We start from the raw sequence: 10,701 nt of genomic DNA on the forward strand, positions 1-10,701 counted from the left end.
CAAAAACCACCAGCAAAAAACCACCATCTAACGATAAGTTTGTACAATATCAGAGCAGAGAACGGAAAAAGCCCCACTGGGAGTAGAAAGGGACATTTTGTGGAAGCACTGAGGTGAGAAATATAGTTAGAACTGGCAGAAAAAAAGTGGAAGGGTTGAGGAATTATATAGATAAATATAAGGAAGAAAGAAAAAGGATATGGAGAAAAGTAGTAAAAGAGAAGAGAGAAAATAGTCATCGCACAGTAGGAGAAGCTGAGGTGCCAGCAGTAAGAACGTGCTGAGAGGGAAGCAAAGCCAGGTGACAAGGAGATGGAGTGGGGAGACAGACTGCAGCCATTGTCCTTACTCTGAAAAGGGGCAACAGGCTTCAAGCTGCTGGAGTCCCCGTGAGGCTTCCGCCTCCTTCCTGTGACGGATGGAGCAACAGCCTTCCCTGAGAAGAGGAACTGGGGTGCTTCTTTGTCATGTCCCTGTGTGTGCTCCTGGACTTAGAAATCATCTGGACTGAGAAACAGACAGCCCCTGGACCGGCCGTCACCAGAGTGAACCTGGCGTGGAGATGGAAACTTAAGCTCTGTGCCACCCTTTCTCCTCCCTCGCACCTAACCAGATTTACAAACTGATTTTTCTTCAGATTCCCCGAGAAGCCACTTGGGGTTGCGTCCATCGAGCATCAAAGAATGTATGCATTTTGGAAGTGGCTGAAGACGTTTGCCAAGATGCTTGTCCTCCCAGCCCTGTGGCCTGACCGAGGCAATGGGAGAGACAAGCTGGCTATATTTATACAGTCAAGACTCTGAAGAGATGAAATTTGTCTGGATATCACTGGAAAATAAATTAAGCTTGTTGCGAAATCGCCGAAGATGTGTTTTCTCGAGAGCATCTGAAATGAGGGTGAGTGTTGATGAGCAAACCCCTCTGGGACGACCACACTGCGTGGAATAAAATGAGCCTGGACCTGGGAATCCAGCCAAATCCCAGCTCTGCCATTTACCACGTGCCATACCAGGCACAGATTCCTCCTCATCTGTGAAGCAGGATGGTGATCACTACCTCATAAGGCCACATGCAGAGGGCCTAGCGGACAGCTCAGCATGCAGTGGGTGTCAACAAATGTCACTTTCTGCTTCTGTCCTGTCTTTTTTTTTTTTTCCCCACAAGCTCTGAAGGCTCCAACGATCAGAGTGGATTTTTATGATGTAAATATTTAAAAATGTTAATCTTCCTAAAACACCAATAATTCCATCTTCATAGCAAATCCTGTATTGGATATTGTTCATTAATTCAAAAGTACTTGTTGAGCACCTACTATGTGCCAGTCACTGGAGATTCAACAATGAGCAAGAAAAAGATCTTCTTGTCCTAATGGAAACCAGAAGGTAAACTGCTTAAGTGCCCTGGGATGGAACTGCCCTGGTTCTCCTGTGGGGAAGAGGGTATGGAATGGAGGTAGAAATGGGGGGAATATCTTTTAGTTGTCTCAAGGACTGAGGGGTGCCACTAGAATTTATTGAGCGAAGGCCAGGGAGGCTAAATATCCTGCAATATGCAGGACAAACCTATATGACAGAGGGTTGTCCTACTTAAAATACTCAGTGAGAAAATCTGGTAAACCAAGGATGAAAAAAAGTCATGAAAACCAAAACCTTTTTCTTGGTAGAAAGATTTTTAATATCATCACTTTCCTAAGATCATATTTTAAGAGATCTTTGAATTGGGTGTTAAGGGGTCCTGTGTCCTGTTTCTGTTTTTCGATCTTACAAGCACATCCCTCTTCTCTTGTGCCCTTCCCTTCCACATACCCATGTCCCGAATTCCTTCATGCACAAGGCTGATGCACCCAACTATAAACTAAGAAGCGGGATTTGATCAAAACTCCAGGAGGGAACCCTGATCAGTGATTTGATCAGTGATTGCCTCTACAAGAGGTCCAGCTCTGGTTAAGAGTATAGACAGGGGTCAGAGATTTGGGAGAATACAAACAGCTCATTTGGGGATCCAAACCTGTTCTCCTTGGCTGCATTAGGTCTACACTCTAACCACTATGATAAGAAGCAGGTAAAGCACACGTCTACAACTGATGGCCCATCTGTAACATCTTCAAGGGCTTCTGAGATTCTAAGATTTAAACATTTTGAGAGCTCTGCTCAAAAAGGAGATGACAATATAGTCCACCAAAGAATAATATTCTTTGCATTTTAAGTCTCTAATTATCGTGTTTACAAAAGTGTACATATTCATTGTGAAAACTTCAACTACTGAAAAGTACAGGAAGAGAGCACAAACTTACTGCCATTTCCAGATGCAAAAATGGCCATCATAAACATTGGGGAGCTAGCCGTTCAGACGGCTCTCTGCTCATATCCACAGGCCTCAGTGGAAATAAACAGACAAAAATAATTTTCTAGAAACATGCCTTATGAACTATTTTTTTTAAAACAATAAAGGTATTATATTTAATTTTACACGACTTAAAAGAAAAGTGAATTAAAGTGAAACTAAAGAAACTGCTAAACTTCAGATAAATGTTTACTCATCACGAGAAATAGTTTTAGTTTTTATAACCCTTTAAAGCTAAGAAAACCTAAAAACTGTTTGGAAAAAAAATTAAGAACTTAGAATCTTTTAAAAAAATTCTGGGTTTCATATTTAGGTAGTATTGATTGCCTCCTCACTAAGAAAAATAAGAAAATTGGTTTTCTTATATTTTTACCAATTTTATTAATATTTTTTGCTTTGTTAAAGTTTATACCATTTCATTCTATTCTTTAATTGTAATTCACAGTTGTCATATTCTTCTATCTCTACTGAGAGAATATTTATATGTAGATTATATATTTATATATTTGTATGATCTCTATATATTTGACATATAAAGAAATTCAGTGATCACTACTTTTTAAGTCATAGCTTATACATTTCTAAGTTCTTTATTGTATTTCATTTTGTGAGTGACATTTTATCACACACACATATACATAATTCATGTACATCTATGCTTAAAAGGGCCCATAGGTGCCCTATTCCTTGAGTTACTCCATGTTTGACGATGCCTACATATCGCTTAAAGACAAATTTATTCATTCATATATTTCCAGAGTGTCTAATGAATGCACTCTCAGAGCTAAGATACTGACAAAGACTAAAGCATCTCTAAGGATCTCTCAAAACTTTGCACTGAGACATTCAAAATCTCTCTCGAATCACAATAACCGTCACTGGAAAAGCTAACGTATTAGGCTTTATTAAGTGTGGCAGCCAGCCCCCTCGGCAGCCCTCAATGATCCTTGCCTTCTGGTACTCACGGAACTGACCTGTGTAACCAGTAGGACATTGCATGAAGGCCTGTGACTTCTGAGGCTAGGTTATCAAAGATTGTCACTTCAGCCTTGCACTCTTGGGTCACTTGCCCTGGGGAAAACTGCTGCCATGTCATGACGACACTCAGGCAGCCTTAGCAGTTTCTCATGGAGAGGAACTTAGACCTCTTGCCAACAACTGACTGGGGATCAGTTTTGAAATATAACCCAGTAACTGAGAAATGCATGTGCCCAGCTTTGTGGCTCACTCTGTGAGGACATACCTGAGAAGTACTAACCAATATTACCTTCGAGGATAAATGCAGGAACAGAATCAGAGAGCAAAGTAAGAAAGTACTGAAACAGCACCTTACTATACCCAAGAGGCTGGAGAGTTAAAAGCCAAATTTCTCAGCAACCCTTGCACCTAAAGTTTTATAATAAAACCAGGCTTGGTCCATTAGAGGCTTTTAGGCAAAATTTAGAAGGTGGAAGGAAGTAAAGCAAAAGTCTTGTTCTTTCAGCTGTTTCCTCATGAAAATAAGGTAATGCACATATGATGTTTTCTGTCATTCAGTGCTCAGTCACCAGCTTGTGGGTTTTCGAGAGGCAGTAGCTACAGTGACTTCATGATTCTGGCTTCCTAGCTCCCGGAGGGGTCCTGAACTCGAAGGCTTCAGTGGTGGCCTCAGGGACACTAGCTCCTAAGGCACATCAGTTTTGTAGTGTTCCAAGAGTCATTTCTGCCCCAACCTAGAAAGCTTCCTCCTACAGCTCTGTCCCAAATTTTGTAAACCCCTAAATCCCTGTGTTAAATCTCTTTCTGCTTAAAATACCTGTAGTGGTTTTAATGCGGGGAGGAGGCAAGAGAATTAAAATGTTAATAAAGCCACAATCAGAAACTGCAATATGCTGATCAGCCCTGCAGCCAGGAGGACACCTGCAGAACAAAGAAAGATCTCTACTGGGATTGCTATCAACCCATTCCCCACTCCCGTGAAGGGGAAACAAGAACCAAGAGTCATCCCCTATGGCTAAATCATGGGGAACCTATGGATTAAAGGCTGAGAAGTGCCAGCCAGAGGACTTTTAGCACCACATACTCTTCTCCTTCCTCAATGTATGTCCATATCAAAGGAAACTGGAACTAAAGAATGACATATCAATTGAACTCTCTGAACACTTGAGGTCCCTCTCAGTGCCTTTACTCTGTCCCCTTATGCACTGCCTTTCCATGTTCCTCTCACTCTCTGCCTGAGAGGAGATCACACTCTGTCTATGGGGTGTTATCCCTTTTATAATAAACTAACTTTGGCGTGTGTGTTGAACTCTTTCTACACTCTCCACCAAAGGACCCTCTTCTCTCGGTACAGGGCTTGGTCTCCCCCGTGACTCGGGGAAATTTGCCCTGTCCTGCATCAGTTCCTGTTTTCTGTTCTAAACCCTCGACAACAGACACCATAAAAAAGGAACGAGTGTTAGGAGACTGGGGCAGGGACAAGTGGGAAGGGGTAATTAGAAAGGAATTCTGGGAGGGGGTGACTTTTTAGCACAAAGGAAGAAGAATTTTAAACAGCACAGAGGAAAGATGAGGGCTCCCTGGTGGGAGCGATTACAAAAGCTTGTTTCTCTTTCCCCAAGTTGGTACCTCCCTATCAACGTCCATCTCTCAGCTGGATGGATTATAGTTTTTATTAAGGCCTGGACTGGAATAATAGTTACTTGGTATGTCTGTTTGTTGTCACTGGGAAGTGTGTTATTTCAATATGGGATTCAATACCCAGAAAACAGATTCTCATGAAACTCCTCATGGATCCTGCAAAGATAAATACATCTGGAGAAGGCAGTGCTTTTCCTTTCCTGTTGCCTTCCTTCATCACCCAGCTGGAAACTGCAGGCTGCTGTCTGGGCTCAGCTCCTGATCACCTATCTCCCTGGGGGAGCATAAAACAGAGGGACCAGGTGTTCTCTGACATGGCAAATCAGAAGAAAAATCACTATATTGGGAGTAAGGAGACCTGAGATCTAAATTTAGCTCTGCTACCTACCAGCTGTTTAACCTTGGGCAAGTTTAATTAATAACCAAATCTTTACTATCTTCTGAATCTGCCCACGTCTGTCCATTTTTAAGGCTATAACCTTAACTCAGACCATTATCATTTCTCCTGTTATAACTCCTGTTATCTGTGTACGGTCCACAGTCCATTCTTCTTGGTGCATCCAGAATAATCTTGTTAGAATGCAAATCAGGTCATATCACTTAAGACTTTTAAATGCTTCCCAGTGCCCCTAGAACGTCAAAACTCCTGGGAAGGACATTAAGTCTGATTTGGTCTTAGTGGGCCTCTTCACCTTCCTCTCCAGAAGAGGCTGTATTTTAAGGTGAACTAGAACCAGTGGTTCCCCAAATAGGATGTTCATCCTGAGGGCACGTAAGAGAGTCCACTGGGGTGTGGGTAGAAAATATTAGAACTTCTATGTATATTTTTCTCTAAAAATTAAGAATTAAGCTTTACTACCATTTAACATAAGGCTTAGATCATCTTTCAAGTTGTCACATGTCATGTATCAACCTTAAGTACTGTGTGAAGGTCAGCAACTCAGTGGTTAAGAGGTTGGTGGCTGCCTGTGTAGGCTCTGAAACCAGACTTCCTGGATAAGTATTTTATTACTATATAAGTGGTTTATTACTGTCATCATCATCATCATCATCATCATCATCATCATCCTGCAAAGAGTGGAACTTCCATGATACAAAAGGATTTATACAAAATGGACAAGAGGATTAATAAGATTCTTGCAGAGCTTTCAGATTATAAAGAAAGATTGATTAATACAAGCCCAAATGAATCACAAGAAAGTCGTGGGGTTATTGCTTCCTCAGTTCTGATTATGACCTCATCATCAGCCACATTAGGAAGTAAAGGCAATGATAACCTAATGAGCTATGATGAAAATTAGCCCCCCTCCAAAAAGTCAAAACTGTGCGGTCTACTTTAAAAAAGATTTACATTCACTGTCCATTAAAGATGACCTGTACCTAGTGTGTATTATGCCCTGACATATTGGCTGTCATAAGTACATGTATATAATTTATAATGAAACAAACATATTGGGGGTACCTGCTCAAAAATATCTTTCTGATAGAACTGCACAATAAAGAATTTGGAGACTACTGAGCTAGGCATAGACTTGGGTCTAGACTGTGCAAGGACTGGCCCTAGATCCAATTTATGTCCTTTGGTCTAATGCAAGAAGGTGGACTCCTTGATTATTAATGCCTCTAATGCCTTTATAAAGCAAGGTTGTTACTCTACAGTGTATTTTCAGTGGGCTTTAAAAAAATAGTATTTGAAATTTAGAGTATTTTACCTACGAAATCATTTGATTTGGATATTTACTCAGAATAAAAGAAAAAAGGTAAATATTATATGCCATACAAAATTATGTCACCAGTAGAGTGGGTAGTGGCAGCCTGCACCCCCATGATTTTGAATGGCCTCCTGATATCAGGACCAATTGGGTCATACACCAGTTTCATCATTTAGAACCCAGCAAGCAATGCCCTTTGTGCACCACAGTCATTTTTGAAGTAATTTGTTTACCCCAGCCATCAGAACACAGTCAATAAAAGGTAGAGGCTGACAAAGTGGCACTATATAGGCAACAGAGGAAAATTGGAAAAGTGAATTGTAGGTGGTGAGTGACTAGCAATAAATAATCAGCTTATTCCCACTGCAGAAATGTCTGTGACTGGGAGAAAATCTGACCAGTGGAAAATTTGAGTCAGACAAAAGTTGGCCACTTAAATCTGTATGAATACATTCAAGAGTGAACATGTTCCAATTCTCTAAGCATGATGGCTTTTTATAATACCTGGTTTTGTTAAAACCATGTCTGCTGACACTTGGACACTCTCCAGTTACCTGGCATCCGAAATTCTACCATTAGTGATTCACTCCTTGGAGCTAAAGATAGACCTTTCCTGTACTCTTTTGAAAAATCAAGCACTCCTGGAAAGAGTTAGCACATCGAGTCAAAGATCCCTTAGCATGACTTGGTTTATTAAATGGTTCCACCTGCGGGGAGAGCTCTGGGATAGTACTAGAGCTCTAGGCATCCTGGGAGGGGGTGAATGAGGAGGTGGTGAGCTGCTGGGGCTTGGGGAAAGGGTAAAGACATCGAAGGAGAGTGCCAAAGCCTCGCTTCAATGGTTTTAGTTTTAACAAAGAAAGAATCTGATCCTAACCCTTTAGTTCAGGTCTAAAACAGACTGTCAACCGCTGAATTTATCATGATCTTCTGAACTTGGGTGGGAATCACATCTTTCAGAATTAATTCAGTATAATATAACATTCAAAGGACTCTGAAAAATATAGTCAACCCTCAGTTTTCAGTGACCCTACCATTGGCTTGTTGATGGGTAATCCGAAGTACAAATCACAGCACTCTCTGGGCAATTACACCCATTTTCTTATTGATTATGGACAAACAAGAGATAGGAAGGTGAACTTCTAGAAAGAAGAGAAAAATCCTCTTTAACACACGAAACCGTGATTAGGATTAGCGGTCATACATTTTGCGAGATCCCACTGCTCACTGTTACTGTGGATGACTGAGCAGTGCCATCCTGATGGAATCTTGTTGATGATTTTATTTTTGATATTCACCTCCCTGCTTGTTGAGCAAGCTGAGCATATCTGTTCAATAACATCCCCTCCACACACACAATGGATTGCTTTAGCAGATTCGGTGAAAAAGAAATCAAAGTCGTTTGACAAAAATGTACTTTTTTGATAGAAGTTATAAGTCAGTTACTAACTTAATTTATCACTTATTTTTATCTTGATTTTTTTTTTTATTTTTGTTTTCGGAAATAACAAGTTTAGCTAACTAAAAAGACCAGGTGCCTAATCGACTTGGCTGGTTGTGTTGGCAGATATTTGATACGACATCAATTGACTAAACTGATGGGCATTTGAACAAGTTCAGTCAAAATGTTTGAATCCATCAGTGGGGAGTGTCAACCAATTTTTGCTCTGGAGAAAGCACTCAAGTGCTTTTTTTAAACAAGGAAGTGCAAGTTGTTTGGCCTCGAGAATTAAGAAATAAAAAGCTGATCTTAAAGGAGAATTCTTTGGAAGAACCTGAGTGATTTGTGTCTTCTGATCTCTTGACAGGACCTGAGTTTCTCAAGGAAAGATCAACCTCGTTCCTCTCTTGCTGTGTAACAGAGCAGTTGCACTACAAACATGTACACTGTCCTCTTAAGGCATTTGGGGCCGAAATCGGTTGCCTAGAGAGGGGTGGGAAAAAACCCAAGAAAGGAGGAGATGGCTCTTCCACTCATCATCTATGTTAGGTGATGCAGGTGCTTCTATGTAAATGTATTTTTATGACATCATGCTTTTTATTTCTTCACAGTGCCTCTATATGGCAGGTTCGGCTAAAGCTCGGAGAAACTAAGTGACTTGCTCGAGGTCACACAGCTAGTTGGTGGCCGAATCAGCAGGACTGGGTAGGTTGGGGTATATACCCTCTTCTGCCTTTTGCATCAGACCATGCAGTATTGAGCTGATACCTTCGTGGAAGGCGGTCGAGTTTGGTGGAATAAGAGACACACGAAGAGTGATAAAGAAGGAGGCTCTGGAGCCAGATGGCTGAGTTTGAGTCTTGGTGTCCCCCACCCCTGCCCCCACTTCCCAGCATCACGACTTTGGGCAAATTACAAGGCCTGAGTTCTCACCTCTACAAAATGAGGACAGTAATAATATCTACCTGGGGCCAGTTTCATTGGCAATCGACCAGTGCAACTGCGTATGGCCTGTGCTTAAAAGGGCCCTGGGCTTGGGGTTTGGTGTTCTACAATGGCTATCTTGAAATTCTTAATAATTCAAATATTTTCAATTATTCAGTGAAGTCCTATAGGGCAATGGATCATGAGTGGGGAAGGCTTAGAGCCTTGGCTCACACCCAGTTCTGCCTCTTGCTGCCTCTTCCTGTTCTTAACCACCTACTCCCTTCCTCCTGGTGCCCATTGCCCTGCCCAGCCTCTCCCTCCTCACCCCTCACCTGGGCACTGCTGCTGCCCTCTATGCACAGATGTGCCCAGGCATCTGTGCACAGTTTGGGGAGGGTCAGAGTTAGGTAACATATTCTGCAGCATCTTGGTCCATTCTTGGGTACCAAGAACCTCCTGCAGTGTCTTGGGGATTGCTAACTCATAGTGGGTCAGAACGGAGGGCCCGTGGGAAAGGCAATTGCCTAGCTCAACTCCTGTAGTCTGGTTGGGGTATGGGGTATCTGTCAGTCTGATGGCTGATGGGATGGGAACCTGGCAGCCAGTGGGCTTTTTGTGGGTTCAGTGGATGGCAGGGGCGGGGCCCTGGGTGCCTGTGAGGGTCAACACTGGCCTGGAAGGTATTCCAGGGCCCCAGGAAGTATAACATTAAATAGCAGATAAAAACACCATGGCAGGTCAAGAAAATGAGAGAATTAATAATGGGGAGGTAGGGCAAGGGAGAGAGAAAAGTGGGGAGAGAGAGAGAGAGAGAAAGAGAGAGAGAGTGAGAGAGCGTGTACCACCTAAAGAAGAATTAAAAAGTCTTATAATTTTGTACCTTTAACTGTACTTTTCTCTTGCTTTTTGAACAAGGGCCTCCAATTTTCATTTTGCCCTGGGCCCCACAAATTCTGTAGCTGGCCCAGAATTTACCTCAGGGCTACGGTGAGGTTTGGATGAGTAGGCACCTTGAAGTGCTCAGAACAGGGCCCGGTGCGGGCCAGCACTTGGTGCCTTTGGAGAGGGAGGGCCAGAGTCATGCTCCATGGTGGGGCGTCTCTCTGCCCATTAAGCCAGAACAAAACAGAGAATGATATCCTCTCTCCTGACGTGCTTCTTTAACTTGGGCCAGGTATTGAGAGGTAACTACTTCTGTAATAGTCAGAGCAGGTCATGGCCAGGCATCTCGCTGAACCCAAGTGGAAGGGAGCAGGGGGATGTCATGTGGTCACATCTGTGCGATTCAGCTCGTTTCCAGCATGATAATGAATTCAAGAATGAGCTTCTGAAATGAACTCTTGATCAGGAGGGAGGCGGTAATTGTGCTGGTTATTAGCGATTACTCCTGGATGGGGTTAAGGGTGTGAGCCATAGAATTAAATGAATTTCCTTTGAAAGTTCTGCTGTGCAAAGTAAGAGATATAAATGCTACATTACGCATTTAAAATACCTCCAGGGTTTGGTTTATAGACTCGTTTATATTTATATATTTATTTGAGTGTTTATGGTTTTCTCTCTGTCATTTTCACGTTGATATCTCTATACTCATTATGGTTTTATGGCTGCTTTTTGGAAATCAGTGGCTGCACACACCAGCATATGATTTGATGAGACAAG

This window comes from Pteropus vampyrus, unplaced genomic scaffold (genome assembly GCF_000151845.1).
Source record: "Pteropus vampyrus isolate Shadow unplaced genomic scaffold, Pvam_2.0 Scaffold3, whole genome shotgun sequence".
Taxonomy (NCBI): domain Eukaryota; kingdom Metazoa; phylum Chordata; class Mammalia; order Chiroptera; family Pteropodidae; genus Pteropus; species Pteropus vampyrus.